General features: G+C 34.7%; 1 long non-coding RNA gene across 1 annotated transcript; it reads left to right on the top strand.

The window, feature by feature from the left end:
* The first annotated feature begins 350 nt into the window (after window positions 1-350).
* Window positions 351-22,141, top strand: LOC119068068. The gene is made up of 3 exons (XR_005086088.1): window positions 351-362; window positions 14,967-14,974; window positions 22,005-22,141. It is a non-coding gene; the product is annotated as an uncharacterized LOC119068068 (long non-coding RNA).
* Window positions 22,142-24,296: the final 2,155 nt, after the last annotated feature.

Below are 24,296 nucleotides of genomic sequence, written 5' to 3'. Positions count from 1 at the left end.
TTAACGTGAACAAGCTGTAGCGACAGTAACAGATTTCTTCATACGTTCTTAAAATGTGCACAAATGTGGTACACGATACATGATTCTTTGGTATATTAGATTACAAACCTATAACGCTTTTTATTGTAGTTCAACAATATAAGTATTGAAAATTTGTTGCATTCCACTGCTTTTGACAAAAGTACGGCGAAATTCATTGTTTTCGCATCATGAACTACGAAAAACATATTTTCGTTCGTCTATAGATATTTACCTACATAATAGCAAGAGTTTAAATTAAAATTGGTTGGAAATTGTGTGTTCATAATTTGGCTTGGTTTTAAAAAATAACAAAAAATGAGGAAAAGAATTTTCTTGAAAACGTTTGATTTTTGTATGCATTAAAGGCACAACACCCACAGCGGTGTCGCCAACGTCTTATTAAATATAAATTCATAAAGGATGATAGAATTTTATGGAGAAAAAATATAACTATGAGTGACATTTACCACATTCTTTAACGTTGAGGACGAGAGAATTTCTAAATTAAGAATATCCTCGAGATAATTTTGCATAAAATCACATCATTTAATTGAAATAGTTGGTCAATTTTCTTTATTAGTTATTTACAGTTGGTGACTCTGAAATTAGTAATTCAATTAGTTTCAACTGGTTAATTCATACAAACAAAACTGTTTATTTATAATGCTGAACTAGTTACATGCGGTCATAGAGGTAGACTACCACACTTACGCAGTAGTGGTAAAACCGTATAAACACGTAATAGAAGTTTTATTTGTATGAGTGGACCAGCTGAAACGAAATGAATAACATATTTCAGAGGCACAGAGTAACGTGCCATTACTAGCGATAAATTTAGCTAATGAAGTGAATTATGTTGTTTTGAGGCGAAGCCGATGTCAATGAGCACACATAAACATTTTAAAAATTTTGGCCGGTTCACAGCGTGAAACACTAATCAAAAAGGCTTCATTTTAGGCGGTGTACATTCAATAATACAGTCGATAATACAGAGGACAGAATCAAAGCACAAGACAGACTCGACCATGAGGCAAGTACTCTTACAATATCACGACGGATATTCTGTTTGCTGCAGACAAACGATTCCAATTTTGTGAACTTCTTTTATAATTCAAATGTACAAAAATTTGATTAATTACAATTCAATTGCATTTGCAGCCACTGTCCATGCATGCATATTGCAGATGTCATGATGCAGTTTAAAATGTTATTTGTCAATGTTGGTGCATACATCACTATGACATACAAAATAATGTTAAATTATCTCTGGTATCGTTATTATGACAGAACATATAATCGAAATTCCCAAATCACCTATACGCATTATCACTAGTAAAATCATTAGCATGTGTGTCTGGTTACGGGCTGGTTCATGATAATTAACGTCACAGCTATTATGTCTGCATACATGTTCGAGAGATAAAGACCTCTCACATATTCCGAAAGCTTACTCGGATAACGTTATTGCAGAGGCATCTGTAATGGACAGGGACGACAAAGACAAGCGACAAACACTGGCTAGTGTTCTTGATGGCATACTTGAGTTTTCAATTTCGGATGTCAAACCAAAATTTTCGGGTTACCTGAACCTGACCTGATTTGCCCTGAAAATTTTCAGGTTCATGACAGGTTCGGATTAAAACCGAAATTGAAAATTCAGTCTTAGGTCGGGGTAAACGGTAAACCATATCACATTCAGGTCAGGTTTAGGTCGAATGAGAAATTGATAATTCTGGCTTATGTCAAGAACAGGTCAATGCAAATCCGTTCGAAGCCCAGAAAGGATGCGAGAATACATTAGTAGTGTTTCGGTTTAAATGATGTAAGGGTTGTATGCAGTACTCTACGCAATGGGTTAGTAGGTGGCAATGTAGACATAATCAATATTGCTCGTGTAATTCACTGAAACGTGTGATGATTTCTGGGTACAATCAAACTTTTTCGCCGTACACCTGCATTAAATTTGTATAATGTGTAGAGAGTAGAAGCAAATTTAATAAACCAAGGCATTTTTTTGCAATAAAAGGCAATATTTGTTCGCGTCTTCGTTCGAAGCTACAAAACTTTTTTAAACGACCAACTTTCCTCTGAAATAAGGCTAAGACTAATTAAAACAGCGGGAAAACGTCACATAACTAATTCTCTGCCGTTGATTATAAATGCTTGAATTATTCAAATTGTTGATATCGTTTCGGTATACTCGTACTCATTACGTTTTACGTTTCTTATGAATTTTGAAGAAATATCATCTTTTAACTGCCACCACATTGTGTCTTTGTCTTCATATCTTTTATTATCAGCAAATTATGTTGTTGGTATGCAACATACACGACACATTGTATCAAATATTTATGCAGTCTTCGCAATAAGACGTGCCAAATGTAAGCAGAATGTCCATACTGATTATTCTCATATTTTGCAATTCAGATTACCCCTTTAACATTATACATATCGCACTTCTAGTACAGTCTCAAGTCTCAAGTTAACATATAACATTGAAACATATATACGTATACTCAATTACCGTTGGAATTTTCGGTTTGGAATACCTTAAGGATTTCTGAACTTCCCACTACGTGTGTAATAATAATTTAAATGTACAGAGATTTTGGTTAAGGTCATTTGGCATAGTTGGAATTTAAATTAAGAAAATCTAGGTAAACCCATGGTATGACTTTGATAAAGGTAAATAGGTATCAAGATTTCATGACAAATTTGTTTTGAATTGTTTTGCTTTATGCGACCATAAACCAGCATTACGAAAAGTCCCATTAAGTCGAGAAAAAAACAAACATTTACGTTGTATACCCATTAAACTTTACTGTGATTCTTTGGAGTAAATCTGGCGAAAACAAAGTTTCCCGTCAGCCAGCCGTCTGATATCACAAAGACTACAGTGTCATTGCATTCTGTTGCCCAGCTCCGTACAAGAAAACGTCGTAAAAGTTTGTGTTGAATAAACGATTGTGTGACAAAAAGGAGCATGGAGGATAGTCACTTTAATTGTAGTCTAATGCGACTAAGGTGTGTGGCATTGTCTTTAAATTAATTTTAGCACAAAATCGTGTCATAAATGGTTCAAATGCTGCGGATGGCTAAATTTTTCAACAGGTTGAAGGATCTTGGAAAGACTGCACTAATGATTGCAGTGATACTAACTTCTGACTCAGATCACCCAATTCGATCACTGCATTCTGTTTAGGAACGTCGTACAACAAAATCGTTTCACTGGTTGCGGTGCGAGTGATTCTTTTGAAAAACAGCCTACCGAAATTTCCTGTGGACTTTTTTATATGAACAGAGGAAGTTATAAATTGTGGAAATTGTTATCGTCACTACCGCAAAAATCAGCGATGGCACTGCCTTCAAGTCGGTCTTTTGAGATATGAAATTTAAAAATCAAAATCATTTGTTAGGAAATTAAATTTCCGATTACATTGTCCATGAAAATATTGTTCGGTGAAGTGACAGAAGTGACCGAATTGCCGTCAGCGTCAATCATTGAGAGTCCTGTGAAATAGTGCTCAAATCCACAATTTATTGGTCCACGAAGCCAAAACTATTTTCAAAAAAACCTCTCTTTTTTATGGAAGTTTCTCCAGGTGTATGAAAGGTAAAAACTCGAGGGGTAAACCACTGGCCAAAAAAGTGGGATTCACTCTACTTCCTTTCAATTCATTTCAATTTCTTTCAATGTGTGTTGGGTGACTGAAGTTTTGACAAGTTATTTTTAATCGACGTAAAACAAAAAATTGTTCAACGGTATGTCTCTAAAATGCACTAATCTTTTTATAAGTTCGTCTAAACTTTGAAACGTACAGTAAAAAAAATTACAAATTGGCGGCCATATATTTTTGATTTTACACTGCATCGAGACTGGAAACGGCCTCCGGCACATTTTAGGCGGCTGACAAAATTGGGTCGATTTAGGGTCGCACTTTGTAAACAAAATTAATTTTATAAAAAAATCTGTGCATTTTAGAGCCATACCGTAGAACAATTTTTTGCTTAGAATAACGTTCTGCGTCGAATCGGTCAAAACTTCAATCCCCCATTCCCTTTCAATTTCTATAGATACTAACTGTCAATTTCTTACAATTCTCATTCCTGTCAATTCCATTTAATTACCTCAATTACCGGATCAATTCATCTAATTGCCGGATTCGCTATACTTCCTTTCAATTCATTTCAATTCCGTTCAATTCGTTTCAATTCATTTCAATTTATTTCAATTCCCTTTCAATTTCTAAAGGTACTTACTGTCAATTTCTTTCAATTCCCTTCAATTCCCATTAATTCCTGTCAATTCCTTTCAATTCTTGCCAATTCCGTTTAATTACCGGATTCTCCGTCAATTCCGAGCAGGGTGTGTAATCAATTACCCGAATGGTGTCCCCCTCGTAAAAACTCGTTTAGGGTGTCATTACAAAGGTAATGGCATATAATTTCGGGACAACTCAATATATGAGCAGTTGAAAAAATATGTTAAAATTGGACTATTTTGGCCAACTTTTAGTGGTTCCTCTGGATTGAAAACGCAACGAAAACATAAAAAAACTGTTTGCCCTGATACCTGATCGCTAGCATAAAAAATATTTCTTTCCTGCGCACTGAATTATTCGAATAGAAGAACTGAGTCTTAAATTTTACAATTTTTTTGAAAGTTGTTTTGGCTTCTAGGGACCAGTATCTTTCTAGGTGCAAATAAAAAAGTCTACAGGAAAATGTGTCCGATTTTGGTATGTTGTTTTTCTAAATAATCCCTCTGTACATACTCCATACAATTACTGAAAAAGAATACAGTGGACGTCATTCCTTTTTTTCCCAATTCCAATCTAACCCACATATTGTGCTTGTTGCTATGAAAGCGCTCGTATTCTCTCGGTAGCATCGAGACAATTTATCTTGGAACAAATAAACTTTAAAGGGAATTCGGGTTATCTAAAATAACGATTTTGCTTATCCGCACATGTTTCACAGGTACGGGTGTACGGGTGATTCTTTAAAGTGTATTGTGCAACATGATTAAGAATTTCGAACGACTGCTATAATTCGTAGCGTGTAACAAATTAATGCATTTGTTGGTAATTAAAAGAATAAAAACGAAACGAATTGTCAGTTTCAGCGATACAAAAAGTTTCAGCGATATACGAAAACGGAATGTAAATATTCGCTACATTTCCAGCACATTTATAATTACGTGATAGCAAAACCAAATAATTACCTTGATTATAAGTCATGGGTCTTACAACAGAAAATACACCGTACGTAACACGATATGTAAAATGTATTGAAGCAATTAAAACCGTTAAATGTAACACTTTTATGCTCTTTTCTAACACGATGATTTGAGCAATGCTCAGCCGATTTCAAAAACTTTCTTTTGTTCGTTGAAGTAATAGTGCGTAAATTGACCTTTGTAAAAAATGAGAATCTCACTGCTGTACATAAAATCTTGTTGCTAACTCGTTCGTAAAACATCCCATTTACTAACTAGTTTAAGTTTTATTAAAAACAATCTAATGTCACCACAAAACCATACGTGTACGTACCACAAAATTAAGTTATGAATTTAAGTATTCATTTACAGCGTTTCAGAACGTTTCGAAGATTTTGAGAGAAACTATACAGAAATAAATTATAAATTAATAAATTAAGAAGGCAGACTAGGTTATAACGAGCCCTCTGTGGAAAGCTTCATGTAAACACTCACTGGATACAACACAGATGCGCAGCGATGTTTTAAAACCGTAATATCTTTCGTTTGATGCAATATTTAAAACATTTTTTTCAGCAATTTTGTAGATAAAGGTCCAAACTTTAAGCCTATTTAAGCCACCAAGTGCCACAACGTAAATTACACGGAAAAATGGATTTCCAAAATGAGTCATTTTGAAAATATTTTTCATACAAAAGTGAGTGTTTACATGAAGCTTTCCACAGAGGGCTCTTTATAACCTAGCCTGCCTTTTTAAGACCGTTCTAGTAGTTCTTCTTCGAATTATGTTTTTGTGGCCATGAAAATTACATTTCATTGAAATAAATCAATAAAGAAAATCCTATTCATAAGTTCAGACAGTCAAGGGATCTGACCCACCCAACAGGTAGGAAGTATTAAAATGAAACAAAAGCTGAACGCGTTTCTGTTTTAAACGTTCCAAATAATATATGAAGAGGTGAGGATTGTATTATGCGCAGTCATTTAGTGAATCTTCAATGTGTGTAAACAGTAAATGTTTGGATAGATGTTAAACCTAACTCAAAAGAATTTAACGAAGCATTCATTATCTTTTTATCAATCCCCGAAAATAGAGTAAATTACTGCTAAAAGCTTTCGTATCTTCCATTAGCTATATTGTTATACGAGAGTCTTTGTAATAGCAGTAGCACAATGACTGTTGAGTTCAAAACTATTCGGAAATTTAATTAATTTTCTCCATTTGTACGATGGTATGAAGTCAAACAACATCCTAATACTATAACAAAACTATGTACGCCATTATATCCGAAAATTCACTTAAAGTTGAATCTGAAGAAAAAAAAACTTTTTTCAAATAATTTTTTATAAAAAAAGGAAAGAAATCCGTAGTAAATCCCTAATGAAAATTTCCATTTCCTCATTCACATACACAGACGTAACATATTAGCATTGGATTGAATTTTTAAAGAATGATGGTAAACAGAAAAAAAATTGTTTGTCTTAAAAATTTGCAGAATCAGTTCGTTTATTCACTTGAAAATTCTTTTCGCAAAACTTTTAATTAGTTTTTCTTATTGAACTCTTACGACACAAACTAATTACCATTGCTTGTTGTTCTGACTTTAAGTTCGTGTAGCGTACATTATTTTGCAGGACATAAATAATTAAAATTCTACTAAAAGTCTGAGTATATAAACAAAAGCTCATTCTTAGAAACCGACGCAATTTATTTCTTCACAACTCAGGCGAGAAAATAGTCATGTCATTTCCTCCCCTCCGCTGAAACTTCGGAAGCCTTTGTTGTGAAAAGCGTTGTGTCCAACTCGGGAAGAAAAGTTGGAAATTGCCCTTGCTACGCACTGGCCACAAGCAACACCCTTGAAATGCACAAGGGACAACTAACTATTTCATGGGTTGCGAAGTAATTATATTGGGAAGCGATGCGAATATTCACGCGCTACAATTATACGTACATAGAACGAGATTCTTTTTCGTATGCTAATGTCAAGCGATACATGGAAATTCATATGTAGTTCGCGAATATTCGCATCGCTTCCCAATATAATTATGGCTTTAGTTGTGGGCTACATATCAATTAAGTATTTTGGATTGTGTGGTAGTAGTTGACACGAAGGCATTGTATACGGTATCGGGGAATCTGTCACACTATGCCAAAAGAACGCACTTTTAAACTATGTAAAAGGTGAACCCGCACACGCAAGTTTATTGCTGCAAATGCTTTTTAGCCATGGCATTGATGTAATGACTCCTTTTACAAAATTTTAGTATGGAAAAATCGTGTGCGAGTTCACCTTTTACGTAGTTGAAAAATGCGTTGATTTAGCACCCCACGCCGATCGAAGGCATTGTATACCATCTAATTTGTGTGTTTTTAAATCCAATTCAATCTTATTTGTGAATATACTAGAAATTGTCGGTACAAGGTTCGAACATATTTCTTTATCCGATATAAAACCGAAACAATTGATCTATACCACGAAAATCATTGCTATTCCCTTACCCAAACGGATCACAAAAAGTGAACAAAATAAAGCAAAGATGCTGTTTCCACTGATCCCTTCCCAAGACATCAGTAAATTTTCGATTGAACTCGTGCGTTTTCAGCACTATATCAACTTGTCTGCCCAGCTGAAATAAACTGGTTATATATCATGGCTATCCACCATATCCTCGCTAAGTTTTATGCATGCAAAGTGCAAACATTTACAGTCCACGTTTAACTCGATAACGCAGTCAAAGTGTAGGTAGAAAGTTAGTTTTAAAACTTTTTCCACAGAATCCACGTTACAAAGGCTAGTTGTTGTGCCACGGATCAACACTGAAGGTAATGTTGCACACAATAAATTGGCGTCCCAAAAAATTTGGTTCAATTTTGATAATTAATACCCTTCCAACACCTAGGTGTCAACTAATAATGACTTTCCCATTTCCATATGTGCATCGACTGATAAGTTGCGAAAATAAACATAACGACGAACCCATTATTCGATTAAAATATAAAGTTACCTCGAACATTGTTACTACGATCGTAATAGTGAGTTTGAGAACTCATTTTACCGATTTTCATATTTTATGTACCACCTGATGTAACAATCAATAGTTAGTTTAATATAATGTTCTACGGGCAACTTGGATAGAGGCAAAACTTTTACTATCTAATGTAGTTTATTCATTCAAAACAAACAATAAATTATTATGCATAGGAAACTTTTTAAATTTCCGGCCAAAAACTTTTTTAACATTGCTGGCGCTGATGTTCCAATGTATGTACTGTACATGGCTTGTTGAAGAGCTTGAAATAGCACCTTGAATAAATTGATTTAAAATGAAATCTTAGTATTTACAGCGAAAACATTTTTGTGGAGCAAAAAAGTAGATCAATTAAAAGCCTTTTGCAGATTTGGGTTTTAAGGAATAGCTTCGCAGTGTTTCCAGCATGAACAAATATAGAAAATATGTGGATTTGATGAAATTACAGTACGCTCGGCCTGTCTTTTGGTAAAATAGATATTCTGCTATCGTTCTATGAGCTAAAATACAAAATTGTTGTGGAAGCATTCTTCTTTTAACCTCTTTGTCAACCATTTTCTTATAGCTAAGTTGTATAAGGAAGGCATGGACTTCAAACGTTCGAGTAAAAAGGCATGAGATCTGCTAAAGAAACTAAACGGTTGATCTCTGAACATCAATACGAACGCTAAAGTAAACCCGAATCAAATTGCCTCGAAACTTGCAGCTTCATCTGAAATGCCAGTAAAAAAATCAGTGATTCGCCGCGTCAGCAAGAAACTAAAGAAAGTCAAAAAAGGAATCAAAGATTCACCGTACGGCTCTCCAGTAACTGTTGAAGAAGTCAGCACAGCAATCTCGCTCCTTAAAATTGGCAAAACTAGTGGAAGTGATAGCATATTCCCGGAATTCTGTGTTAATATCGGTGTCGGAACAATGCGTTGGCTCGCAAAATATTTCAGCATTTGCTACAACAAGACATGGCTCCCGAATGTATGGAAAAAGTCGAAGCAGCACTGAAACCAGGCAAAGACAAAAATCGAGCGGACGGCTATAGGCCAATTTCACTGTTGTGTGTCTGCTATATGCTCCTAGAACGGATAGTGTACAATCGAATCGCAAGCACAATTCCTTCAAGCATTCCAACGGACCAAGCCGGCTTTATGCCTAAATACGAGCAAGACTACGAGCAAATCCTTCAAAGACAGAGGTAACAACTTTTCATTTATCAAACAGGAAGGCTCAGCGCACGATCAGGGTGAGATTTTGTGGAAAAGAAAGTTAAATATAATTTCTTCTTCAAGTATCTCGGTAACACACTCAACCGATCACTGATATACAAAAGCAACCTGATGAAACTTAGTGGAAAGATAAAAACACGCTGCAACATTATACAAAAACTGGCGGGATCATCCTGGGGAGCATCATCTGAAACATTACGTACATCGACATTGTCATTGGTGTACTCGGCAGCAGAATATTGTTCACCTGTTTGGTCGCACAGTACACAAGTAAATCTTGTCGATAATGTGCTGAACGAGTGCCAACGGATAATCAGTGAACGATACAATCGACACCTACGCCATGGTTACCAGTTCTAGCAAATATCATGCCATCGAACATCAGACTGATAAAGGAAGCCGAAAAAATTTACTAGAATCCAAAATTACCCATACATCAAGACCTCGACGGACGTATCGATGTCAGGCTGCCTTCCAGAAATCCATTCTGGATGAAAGTAAAGCAGCTAGGTTACACAAATTATTTACCTTAGGATGAATGGAAAAGCGAATGGGGAGAGTTCCATGGCGTAAACTGAAATTTAATCGATAATCCCAATGACAGAAAGACCGGTTTTGAGCTGCCGAGGAAAATCTGGTGCACGTTAAATAATCAATCTCACCGGAATCCGTCATTTAGTGAACGAATGTGAGGCACGAAAGTTTGCTGGAGGAATCTATGAGCTTAATAGTGCCACGGATAGCGCAATTGAATGGTTGGACAAATTGGACGTTGAACTATGAACGGACTGTTTTGTGAAATGCGTAAGCTCAAAATTCTTATCTTGTTGTTCTTTTTACTTTCAACTTTCTTTTCTGTTTTTTTTTGCATTATTTTTTTATTTCTGTTTTGTTCACGAATTTGAATTAGAATGATCAATTTATTTTGACTAATCGAGCCTAGAGAAACGAACCTAGGTGTAGATAGAATAAGCGTGTAAAAATGTTGTGCTACGGCCCTATACGAGTAAATCAATAAAATACGTTTATTTGAGAGGTGCTAGTATTACCTAAGGATTTATATTTTTGGCTAAGCACAATCTACTGAAAATAAATAAATGCCATCTGTTGTTGATAACGATTACAAAAATAAACGATGAGCTGTGGGTTGTATTCACACAACGACATACATAACTAAAGAAGGAAAAGATCAAACTCGTACAATGGGTTGTGATGAAACTTCATGGTTTGACCGTCGAAACTGATCGCCAGCGCCGATGTCAACATTTTCTTTTTGATTTTTCACTTCAATGGATCTATTGAAATTGTGATATAGACCCAATAAACTAATTTATTTAACGTATACTACATGCCTGAAACATAAACAGTTTCATAAATTGTGTATTTACTGAGCGTCATAGACCTGAAACGTCATTCTTCTTCTTCTTAAAATGGCGAAAATCACAACCCATTAGTCAGAAAACAAACGATTTTCTTTATAAACTAATTTTTAACGATCGATCTATAGGTTTGTTCCAAGTAACTGTAAACACGAACTTTGACAACCCGAAAAACGACAATTTCATCCACAGCAACGTCGCTTACGTGATATTTCATACACGATATATGGATTATATGGATGAAATTTGACAATTCATATGGCCTTGGAACAAACCTATGCGAAACGACATTTTCGTAAATGCTGTCAAAGAGGAAGTCAGAAGGCACGGAGCTGCTAACACAAATACATTTAAGCAAATACAAAGGGAAATGTCATAATTATAGAGAGAAACCAAAGCCGTAAGAAGAAAAAGTCGACATTGTTTTTTGCGTTTTTTTTAAAGAAGAATAATGTTGTGAGTTTTGATTTCAATTTAAAAAATAAAGAACTGCGTTTTTTTTAAATGTCGTCGAATAAATTTTATCTTTAAATAAGTCAACGAATCAAAATAAATTAAAAAGATGTTGCTGTTTCCCGACTAATTTTCGGCGATGACTTCAAATGCTTTAGTCATTATAAATCGCTGTGGAAATGCTTTGAATATTATACTTTTCAAAACCCAAACACAAAACCTTTTTTCCTCTAGATTGAATGTAGATTAACATTAAAATCCACATCCAGTGGATTGTGTGGCTGAAAGAAACTAAACTTGTGGCATCATTACTTTTTCGTTTCCGCACACTTTTGAGTATCGCAATCCCACGTAGATTTGAAAATCTATTTTTTATATTGAAAATCGATTTATCGGGCATAATTTAGAAGCTAAATGAAATAAATGAAAAATAGATGTTATTTGCACCAGGTACGAATGGTGCCACTATTATTGCATATAGTTGGTATATCACGAGCGCAGCGAGTGAAAAAAAAAACTCTTTGAAAAATTTCTTCAAGTGTACTTAATTTTGCCCAGCGCCAGGCTGCGTTTCTTAGCTGAATTGCTAAAGACAATTTTTGAGTGATACATTGATAAAAACGGTGTCCAGTGTCATGTCGTAAGCAAATTGAAAGGGGACAATTAATAAATGAGATTTAAATTAAACTAGATCCGCATACTTTATAACCAGACCAGAAAGAAATGATTGTGGTTTGGGTCGGGTTTTTTATCACTTTTTTGGACAACCTCTCACACAAAAAAATGCAATTTTGGATGTTTTGGATGTACAATTTACGGATGAGTAAACCATTGGTCTTATCGTGTTTTTGGGGGTTTTATCCGTATGTTGATGTACACTTTATTCGTACATTGTTGTACATTTAATCCGTACTTATCATGTGACAGTTCAACTGTCACAGTTGCAATTGTGAATTCTATATTTCAACCAATTTGACCTCATTCCGCTCCTCAGATATCTTTTTTGCAATTATTTTCTTAGACAACAATATTTTCTATTTGTGGAATAAAAAAAAATTAAATGAAAATGTTAAAAAAAAATCTGATGCGGGTTTGATTCGAAATTACGGAGAGGGCAGCCACATCAAGAATTCCTAACTTTGATCTGATGAGGCCGATCAAGGTGATTGATAAATGTAAGGTTGCTCGTAAAATTTGCAGCTAGTTTGTCTACCATTCCCACTTAGGTTAAAATGTGACTACAGGCTTGAAGCACAACAGACGTAGGAAGTAGAAAAAACTATTTGTTGATGGCGGAAGACTGTCATTTGGCAGGTGATGTTAATGACTGACAAGATGTTATGAATTTTGTCGTGTCAGTTTTTAACATGAACGTCATTTTTTAAAAGATTTTGCCAACTTCGATTTGAAATTATACTTTTTGGATATATAAGTCGGGAAATATTTGAAAACGAAATAAAACTTTTACAAAATCGTCGAATCTGAAACTAAAAAAGCACCACTGTGCCAATCAATTATTTACTTTACTTTTTAACCGTTAATTAGAAGCCGGTCGAAATTCACGTTGATTATCTCAACGGCCTGTTAGCTCAGCAGGAAAGTCTTAGCCTGACGTGTGAGAGGTACCCGGTTCAAATCCAGCTAAACTTGTTTTTTTTTTCTTTTATTATTTATGCTTGTGATCCTTTTCCAAACTAAAAAACAGATGATATGATATGATTGTATCATTACCAATCGTTAATTAGCTTTGATCTATTTTTAAATTGACAAATAAACGTCAAAGTCTGTATGACACTTACTGTACGTTTTAAATGTACATGGTGTACGGATGAGTAAACCATTGGTCTTATCGTGTTTTTGGGCGATTAAAACGTAGAACTTTTTTTTGGGTGCTACTTTCAAATGTTAAAACAACATGCTTCCAGAAGAAAGAAGAAAACGTTTATTTACACACAAAAGAATATACATAAATAAAGGTGCTGTCCTCGTATCGAAGGATGCTTTACTACGCAGCCTACCTATCTATCAGATGACAATCTCCATACTAAATATGATTATTAATAATGAAAATAGTCTTGACTGGAATCGTTTCAGAAATGTCTTTGAGCATCATGATTCAACTTGAATTCGTTGAAGAAATATAACACACTTTCGCCGATGCAGCCTCTGCTACCAAACCAAAGTCCTCGCACTATGACCAGTTCCTCTCGCCAAACGAATCTCTGTAACGCTTCGCGTAAAATGGTATGCACTTTTCGTATATTCCGCGTTTCTCTTTGACGATCTTGTCATCTTGATTGATGTCGTTGTTTTCGTATCGTATGGTATGAGGCTGGAAGAGTTCGAAACACCTGGTACCGCATTAAGGTTGGCATAGTTAACGCTTAGCTTTATGGCAGAGACCCATTCATATGAAGAGAGTGTGTTCTTGTTGTAAACGAAGTCGTTGCTTGCTGTATGTTGAGCGAAGTGTATCGCACCAGATCATTGGTACGATAGGCTGCACCACCTTTCGAATGCCTCATTTCGCAGTGCCGCTCGTAGTGTTTTCGTTGTATCACCGACGACATTCAGTGCTTGGATGCATGCAGATATTTCTTCCTCGCAAGATGCAATACTCTGGAACAGTTCATCTTCCACTTTTGACAGTTTGCTTGCAATAGAAAAATGTTGCAGATGTGATTCCCATTCGGCACGTAGTAGTCCGAGGCCTCTCAATTTCCTTGGTGCGTATCTGTGCGTACCTATGACGAGTATCTAATCTACCAGAGGGAAAACATTCATTGTAATAGTGTTACCATAGCAGTCTGTCCTCTGTCGTATTTGCAATGACAGGATTAAGTTTACTCGGTCTTCAGTGTGTTAACAATGATAATTGCTTTCCGACGTGTTCATCTAAAAAAAATCTCTTTGTATTAAAATGTATCTACCTATTAATGATTCCCTTGAAATACTGTAAAGCAGTACCGTTTTCCAACTCTTACTTACACACTACATAGAACTCATTAGCCCAACAAAACTATGTTGATGCTAATTCATTTACTAAAACGTTATTTTCCCATAATATAACATACGATTACACACGTTATGCATAACATCCATTCCATACATATCAGACGTTTGGTCATATTAATTGTACAGTACATCGCATACATAACTGAAAACTTTATATTTATAATTGTTTGAATTTTCCTCGCACAGCTTATTTTAAACATTTGCACATCATTATGACATTTTCAACTCAGGCGGTATTCATTATAATGGGAATATAAAAAGTTTCATCCCCTGTAGCAATTAAGTTTAATTTCATAATTTGTTTTAGGAAGATAATAATTTTGTTTAAAAAAAAGAAGAAGAAGAAGCAGAAAACAAAAATTGGCATAACAAAAAGTATAAAATTTCAGTGGTTCATTGACATAAGGATTATTAAAAAAAATTATGTCGTGGATTAATGGAAGGAAATTGCCTTTTGCTCTTGGTTATTAATGGTTTAATTAAAAATTCTTGTTTGCTTAGAATTTTTATGGCATTATCCATACTATAATACCTACGCATAAAATGTGAAACATTTTTAATTGAATCTTTTTGTTTCGTTCGCATCTTTTTTTGTACGTGTGTTCTTGTTCTCTTATTTTAACAAAGTTTTTTTGGTGATATTTACTATCTGAGATGCGTTTCATTAGGGCTATTCCCGACCCGAGTTTTGTTTTATTCGAGTTTATCGATGAATGGTTTTAAGTAATTTGGCAATAAAATTGTCATCAAGGTTCGACAACACTTAATTTAGACTAAAACTTGTAGAACTGATATCTCTGAATGGTAATTCAGAAAATCGTTTTGAGGGATTCTTTTGAAAAACAGCCTACCGAAATCGGACGCAGTTTCTATTGGAATTTTTTATATATACCTTGAAAGAACTTCGACCCTAGAAGCCAAACCCACTTTCAAAAAAATTCTTCGAAGCTTGTGTGGCTGGTAAAAGGTGAGCAAAAACCGACAAATTGCAATTTTCTTACAAAAATTTCTTCAGTTACACGAGCTGTACAGGAGTACAGGGTCGTTTGGGGTGTCATTAGAAAGGTAATCACATGTACCTTTGAGCCAAATAGGGACTTGATGGTTTTAAAATTCATCCACACTGAAATATGTGCAGTTGAAGTTTTCAACCGAAGACTTACACTGTTCTTACAGAAATTTCTCGAGGTACACAAAACGTACATGGTCGTGTGGGTGAAAGGTAATTGTATGTGCTTTTGGGCCAAATAGGGTTTTATGTGGTTTGGATGCATATGCGATGAAATAGAAGTTGAAATGTTTAAGTGCCCATATTAAGTAAAGTGGTTTTGATCTCTTTTCAGGTCTAAGAACCCAGATCTGAAGTCATTTCGTTGGTACTTTTTAATAAAATTTTATTTTCATTGACGACAGCCGTTAACTTTAGTTCACCTGTCACCTTTAATGCTATACACAGATAACTTCAACTTTACAATGAAATATCATTGATTTTCTAAGCTTTTATACGTCGCCATTGAAACTGGTATCGGGATACCAGTAACCGGTACAACTGGTTTCTTGGTTTCTTTTCCATATTTCTTCACAAGTCATCGACCAGTTTTGTCAAGTATAACAATTTAAACTCGGGTCGGGAATCGCCCTATTGTTTTCTTCCAAACTTGTGACATTTATGATCACGAGTAAAGTGCAGTTAAAATTTATTAATGAAATGCACTTCGGAATTTATTTTCTCGGAAAATTATTGTCCTGACTGCTTTTCATTTCGTTCACTTTTTACGGCAAAACTTTTCGTTTTAAATGAATTTTTTATTGAAATGACATGGACAGCAAATTGATCATTTTTTCACAAAAATAACAGGACGCAAATATTTGTTTAACTTTATATGACCTTTTAAATCAAAATCAAAACCGTACTGGAACGTCCAATTTCCATTATAAATTTGGTTCAAATTATTTTCGTTTCCGTTTAGCTGACGCCAATATAATTCGCATTTAATTGGATATCGCATTATAGTAAAACAATACTACTGGTAACAGTGTCATGATGTTACAATCTCGCGTTCGGTTGAATTTAAATTTACATATTAGTATGTTTGTACGTAATATTGGTTATGTATTGTATCATGCATCTTTGACAGTGATTGATTAATTTGGTTGGGATTATTTCACCGAATTCACCAAATTAATGAAAATGATACAAAGTTTAATTAACCATAGCATTAAAAAGTAAATCACACATCAATTGATGCTGCATTAGACATGCTGTGGTTGGTGAATGTCCATGTTTCAGTAAGAACAAGATGGAGTTGGTTACTTTGTTGGATTCATAGATCCAATGCAAATTTTTCTTTTGTTCTTCTGTCAAGTTTGATAACATAAAAGAAAATTTTGAATTTTGTCACTTTCGAATTGTGGCTCGAAAAAGACCTTTAGGCGCGTTTGAAAAAGGTTTTCAAAAAAAAAACATCCCTGAACCTTTACCAGACCTGAAACTGTATTTAAGAATTCACGTTCACCTCGCACCTGAAATTTATCTAATTGCACCACATTCAAAACTACTTAAGCAACGACTTCGTTTACAACAAGAACACACTCTCTTCATATGAATGGGTCTCTGCCATAAAGCTAAGCGTTAACTATGCCAACCTTAATGCGGTACCAGGTGTTTCGAACTCTTCCAGCCTCATACCATACGATACGAAACCAACGACATCAATCAAGATGACAAGATCGTCAAAGAGAAACGCGGAATATACGAAATATGCATACCATTTTACGCGAAGCGTTACAGAGATTCGTTTGGCGAGAGGAACTGGTCATAGTGCGAGGACTTTGGTTTGGTAGCAGAGGCTGCATCGGCGAAAGTGTGTTATATTTCTTCAACGAATTCAAGATGCTCAAAGACATTTCTGAAACGGTTGCTAGGAATCTCGCGCCGCGTCATTCACAATAATTCACATTTTGACACATTTTGTATAAGGAAGATGTCACTTTGTGAATTATTGTGAATGACGCGGCGCGAGATTCCTTAACACCTCTGAAACGATTCCAGTCAAGACTATTTTCATTATTAATAATCATTTTTAGTATGGAGATTGTCATCTGATAGATAGGTAGGCTGCGTAGTAAAGCATCCTTCGGTACGAGGACAGCACCTTTATTTATGTATATTCTTTAGTGTGTAAATAAACGTTTTCTTCTTTCTTCTGGAAGCATGTTGTTTTAACATTTGAAAGTAGAGGTTGTCCAAAAAAGTGATAAAAAACCCGACCCAAACCACAATCATTTCTTTCTGGTCTGGTTATAAAGTATGCGGATCTAGTTCCTAGTTGTCAACTGTTTTATCATTGTTTCGGAAAAATTATGACCTTCTAACAATATCGTCATATCCTCCTAGGAATGTAAGTGAGGTAACACACTTCATTTATTTCAATCTTATTCAATATCTTTCAAAGCTCAATCCATAAAGTGATCTTTGATAGTTGCATGAGAGCTTTTCCAAGTCTTAAAAGCCTGAAGGATATTCTTTACATGGTCGGAAGACTAATCTAATACCGACAGCAATTCTGGCAGTGTTATTATCTAGTAATACACCTAGTTCGCTCGATGGGACCTCTTACACCAATTGGAAGACTATTTAGTTGATGATGCAAGTAGCCGAGAATTAGCTGTAGAATTAAAACGCTGTGCCGACAATTTCATCGCTCATCGTTATTACGTCTTCGTTCCATTAGAACCGTTCCAATTATTTTTTTATTCGAACGACTATGATTCCTATACGATTTTGCTTCGACGTAAACCATAAATTTTCCATAAGAAAAACTTTTCCAATTTCCTCTCGTGTGTACAAAACTAACATTAATGTGATACACATCATTCGCATACCCTTTGTAAAGTAAAACATAATATGTGTAAACACGGCTAGGGTTTTTTGACTTTGTGCCACAATAAAAAAACCGGATAACCTACTGTATACATGAGAGTTCCAATATAAATAAATCTTTCACCTGGTTTATATCAACTATATCACTATATCATCCTCACCTACTCTATCGATGACCGAGAAATTCGAACCGATTTCTCCCCCACTTAAATACATGAGGTAATCACACAAAATGTAAAAGTAAATCCCAAAAATAAGTTCAAAGTTTCTAAATAGTTTCACATAACCAAAAATTCTATATATATTAATGCCAACTCTTTTCGGTAGAAGAGGGGTCAGAAAACATTTGCTTTATACTTTTTTCGGTTTTATTTATTGAAAGAGATTTTTCGATTAAAAGACAAATCGTTTCGATTTAGTTATATTTTTGGAAAATGTTAAATTGCAAAGTATTTGTCTAAATTCAACCCAAGCGAATTTCCTTTTCTCTTAGGAACTTAACTTTCTTTTTTGTTCATTCGAATGTGTGTACAGATATGATGAAATTGAACAGGGAGTTCTAGGAATATTACTTTTTGTTTAGATTTTTTTCGCAATTCTAGTCCTACTTGCGCAGAGGAAGTAGCGCGTATCGCCATTTTATTAGGTGCATGGCAACGCAGTTTCTGTGGTGATGAATGTCCTGTTGACTTTCAGCGAGATATAGTCTTTGTGATCTGAAATTACTTAGAAACACAGCGAATTATTGATAATAAAAAAACCGAAAACAGGTTAGCAAAAAGTTAAGTACCGGTAAATGGTTACATTCGTATTTTTCTGGTTATTGAAAAAGATAATAATTACAACACAAGAAGCCCTTGCACGATGAAGTGAAATCAAATGAACCTAGGTTGAAACATCGTGATAGTAGAGAGAAATGTTTTCGTTATAGAAGAAAATCCACAAATCATAACAGATCCTAACAATAACCAGAAAATCGGTCGACATTCTAGGAAAATTCTCTGACATTCAGGGATCCAGGTAAGCCCTATATAAAAAAAAATTACGAATATTCGCCCGTCGGTATCACCCTGTCATCCGAACACACACAGGTATTTGTTTTATCACATTTAGTTTCAAAACTTCAGATTTAGTACTATTTAACATTAGAAATACCTTGATTTTGTTTGCGTTAGCTTCTAGAAAAAGTTTTTTTTTTGTGCAGGAAATGCTTTCGAGCATTGTATATATATAAAGAAAATGTCCCCGTGATATATGAAAACTTTGTACATTAATCTTTCCGTAGCAACTTCTATGTGAATTCACAGTAAAAGTATGTCAACATGAAATAGTTATGATACTCTGAGAGTGTTTTTGTTCACCGGTAATTTATGCTTATTGAGATTTAATAACCGCTGCACCTACTTATACATTTTCATACGGTCCGGTGACCTATAACTAGCAAATACGTTATTCTTATCGAAATGGAACATTCGCTTTAAGCTACTTCCTGCATATTGCCAATTTTCCATAAACACTTTTGCATTAATAAAATTTTCATATCCAGTCTATTCCACTGCCCGACAAATTGAACCGAACAAAATGAAATCGGTTTTTTTCTTCTTTTTTTTTTAGAAAAACTGTTTTTACTTCATATTTAATTTGTGAATGTTACCAATCAGCGAACGCTAAACTCGTTTAAAATGCAATCGAAAATGTCGATAGAAATTTGCTTTCCCATTTTAATTTAATGCGTCAATTGAAGCGAGTGCTGTGAACGATTCGATTGTATTGGCGGATAAGGTTATTTATCACAGGTGGCCTAAACTCGACCAGTTACAATGCTGAGATCTGGCATTATAATCGATCCATTATATGCGAACTTTATGTAAAATGTTAAGTGAAGGTCAATATAAAATCATACCTATTATGCCCCTTGTACACAATATGAGCGACGTATACACCATAATAAAATTACCATACGATTTGACAGATAAACTGCCAAATAAATATTGCGAATGTTGAAATGTATGAAATATTGGTTATGTTGTGTGTACGATTGTGGCACGGGCGTTACTATTGACAATTGTCGATTTGCAACAAACCGTGCGACGCGTAGCGGAAATAAATCGAAAGTACAAAATATAAATTTTGTCAATATAGAAAGTGGTGACATGAATGTGTAGTGAGGAAATTTGAACATACTTATGTCCGATATTCAATTTTTTCCAACATAGAAAGTGGTGTCATCTGTTGAACGTGTGAATCGCGAATATAGTCGCATAGAACCTTGGTACATAACTTAAATTATAAAAATATTAAGTTGTGTGTAAAACTATATGGCCTGCTAGTGATATCTAAAGACACTGCCTCGCCCATAATTTCGCAATTATATTCACTTGTGTTATAATACTCTCTATAACATTGATTTTTTACCCAGTTTCTTTCCGTTCATATTCCATACCTGCAATGTTACGATGATCATAACTCATCATATATTTTATATTCTAAAGTCTACTCATCTTTTTTAATTGCATATTCATTATCCTGCTGATTGTTGAACATCTAGAGAAAAAATGGCACTTCGCTATTATATCTGAATACGAAAGAGTTGGAATGTGTACATAAGTATGGTGGTAATAAAATAAAAATGATGAGCTATCGCAGCTCATTATAAAAGGTAAAGTTGTAAAACTTGACTTAACACAAACGATTTTTTTCCTTCCTTCTATTTATTTGAAAGTTCGCAAATGAGAGCTAATACAATTTAGCAACCCACATTGCTAAATCAATTTAGTATGTTACGTCACTGTTTGTAAATATTTGTTTAGGCAAGTGGGAGGTTTGCGGAACGAGCCGAAGGCCAGTGGAGTAATCACACGTGCCTAAACAAGCATTTACAAGCAGCGACGTAACACATTTTACATGTTTGTGGACGGTAAGTGCATTTTTCCTGTCACAAGCAGTGATGTAAAGTGCACTTTACCGTGCATAAGCATGTAAAAACTTTTTAGTTCATTGCGGGACTGTAGCAGTAGGTATATGACGGTGGATTTGAAATGGATCTCACGCTAGTAACAGCAAGTTCCACAGTCACTACTTATTGATCGCTTATCGCACAATAATATTAAAAAATAATGTGAAATGACAACTTATTCCCGTACTACCTTCACAAAAGCAAACATTTTGTATTAACCCATCCAACTTTTCAAAATTGTAGTGTTGTCGTAAAAGTTTGATACATTTAATATTTAATAAGATTCACCTTAAGCATCTCCACTTAAGTTCGAACCGATTCAAACACTTCGTGAAATGACTGTTTGTATTTCTACACTAGCAATATCGATATCACACGAAAGACTCAAATGTTAAACTTTATTTCATTTGTGCACACCAAAATGATGGAGCAACATACAAAAAAGACACGATCACAAATTATTCAGTTTCGAACACCGAAATGGTGACAAGGACAGGAGAAATAATATTTTCAACACAATGAAGGACATCACTGCTCATATGTCAATTAATTTATTTTTAAAAGTATAAAATCTTTTATGACAGCTTAAACTGTACAGTTTTACCACCCTAATTTTCCTAGTTTGTCTGCTAGAGATAGAGAGGGTATAGATCTCTTCGGTTGACCACTGGCAGTGCGATCACATGCCAAAATTTGAGTGCAAACAAAACACAGCCAAAACCACTTCGCATTTGAATTTTTTTAAAAGAAAACAGTTAACATAGGCTAATGGAAAATTGAATTAAACAATTTAAGTAACAATGAAATGTTTATATTTAAAGTCAAGTAGTGTAGTCGATAACGCAAATTTTGTTAAGGAACGTTTACCGAGCGAGTTCTAGCAAACGAGTGATTGCAGGTTGTTGGGGACATCGAAGAAATAGTTTTCTGAAGAAGAGACAAAAAATTCCACCTCAAGCTTCCCCTCCCAGAGTTGGATCGGTTATCCGAAAAACCAAAAATTTCGGTTCGGATTAAACCGAACCGAGAATTTCGGTTCGGATTGAACCGAACCGAGAATTTCGGTTCGGATTGAACCGAACCGAAAACTTTGGTTTTGTCGAAAAACAATATGAAATGAAGGCAGACTCGTCAAAATTGATTGATTTCATTATGAACTAACCAAAAAGAAGTAAATGGAGCAATTGCATGATACTTTTATTGAGAATTGAAAATCTCATAAGTTCTTGTCAAATTCGTTTTCTCACAAAAATCGCATGCAATTGCTCCATTTACTTCTTTTTGTTTAGTTCATAATGAAATCAATCAATTTTGACGAGTCTGCCTTCATTTCATATTGTTTTACGACAAAACCAAAGTATTCGGTTCGGTTCAAACCGAACCGAAAATTTCGGTTCGGTTCAATCCGAACCGAAATTCTCGGTTCGGTTCTATCCGAACCGAAATTTTCGGTTTTTCGGATAACCGATCCAACTCTGTCCCCTCCACACCCTTTCAAAGTTTAAGTGCAGAGGTGTCTTTGTTGAATTATTGACAGGGCTGTGTGAAACGGAGAGATACGTGCGATAGCTCATTTTAAAGGTAAAGGTTCATATTGTTTTTTGGCGCAGTTAGATATTCCGAATTTTCCAAATCGTTTAAGACTTTTCCGACTTTTCTTCAAATAAAAAAATGTCTAAAGTTTGTCGCTGCATTTTCAGGAATTTAAATAGGCTGTGAATTTGAGCACTATTTCACAGGACTCTCAATGATTGACCCTGTTGGCAAGTCGGTCACTTCATGAAACAATATTTTAATGGACAATGTGAACGAAAATTTAATTTCCTAACAAATGATTTTTATTTTTGAATTTCGTATCTCAAAAGACCGACTCGAAGTCAGTGCCATCGCTGATTTTAGCTGTAGTGACGATAACAATTTCCACAATCTATAATATTCCGCTCTTGCGAGGTTGGCTATGATTAGTTTGCAGACAAAATCGTCAAAGTAATCCACTGCACTGTGCTGTCATTAGCTTAGCAAACCGAGGAGATCTATCGGTTTTACAACAGAAAATACACCGTACGTAACACGATCACTAAATGTTAAATGTAACCCTTTTCTGCTCTTTGTTAACACGATAACTTGAGTAAATCTCAAACGATTTTCAAAAACTTTTTTTTCGATAAAGTATTGAAATCCTCAGGTCAAGTTCGAAAATAGGTGGTATGGGTTAAACCATTTCACAACAGTGCTCGAAAGAAGCTTTAACACGATAAACTTGAGTAATTCTCAACCGATTTAAAAAATTGAAGATGGAATTCCTGACGTTAGGTTCCAAGATAGATTATGATCTAACGATCTAGGTGCAGTTGCTAAACGAATTTTTGTATCTACTTTGTATCTATATAATTTTTCCTTGTTAACGAATAAAATGAATGAAAAGTAACAAGTGTGAAATTTGGGGGCAGAGCGAAGCGAGTTTTCTTCAAAACATACACCATTTTTTAACGGGGCATTTTATACACAACGTTTCGAAGATTTTCAGTGAAACTAAACAGAAATTAAATTATTAATGAGAGATTTTAATCTAAAGAGACCGTTCTAGTAGTTCTTCTTCTACAAAAATTTTTGATGACATACTGTATTTCTATTCGAATTTTCGTGTTTTTAGTGACTTTCAAAATGATTTATAAAAAAGTTTTAACTTTTTTTGGCATATGATACGAGACAAAGTGTCTTATAATTAGGTTCTCCATCGATAAAAAATAAAAATAAAATTGTTTGTAACTCAATTATATTTTTGTTGTCAAAGAAATTACATTTCATTGAAATCAATCGATAAATCATTACCAATATAAATACTATATTGAGAAGTTCAGACAGTCAAGGGATTTGACCCACCCAACAGGTGGGACCTAGTGAAATCTACGAACATTATATTTTTAACGATAATTTTGCAGTCGATTCCTTAAAAAAATCGTTTGGTGTTGAAATGTGTTAGCTTTGAATAAAGAATAGAAAAATTTGTGGTGATGTACCAGTAACCTTGGTCCGAGGACTTAGGTGACATCATTACCATAAATATTTATAATTTTTTTTACTCACACATTTCTACACCAAACGATGTTTTTACTTG

The sequence above is a fragment of the Bradysia coprophila genome, assembly GCF_014529535.1.
Source record: "Bradysia coprophila strain Holo2 chromosome X unlocalized genomic scaffold, BU_Bcop_v1 contig_173, whole genome shotgun sequence".
Lineage (NCBI taxonomy): Eukaryota > Metazoa > Arthropoda > Insecta > Diptera > Sciaridae > Bradysia > Bradysia coprophila.
The sequence above is the reverse complement of the archived record's forward strand: the minus strand, read 5'-3'. Positions and strand labels throughout refer to the sequence as shown.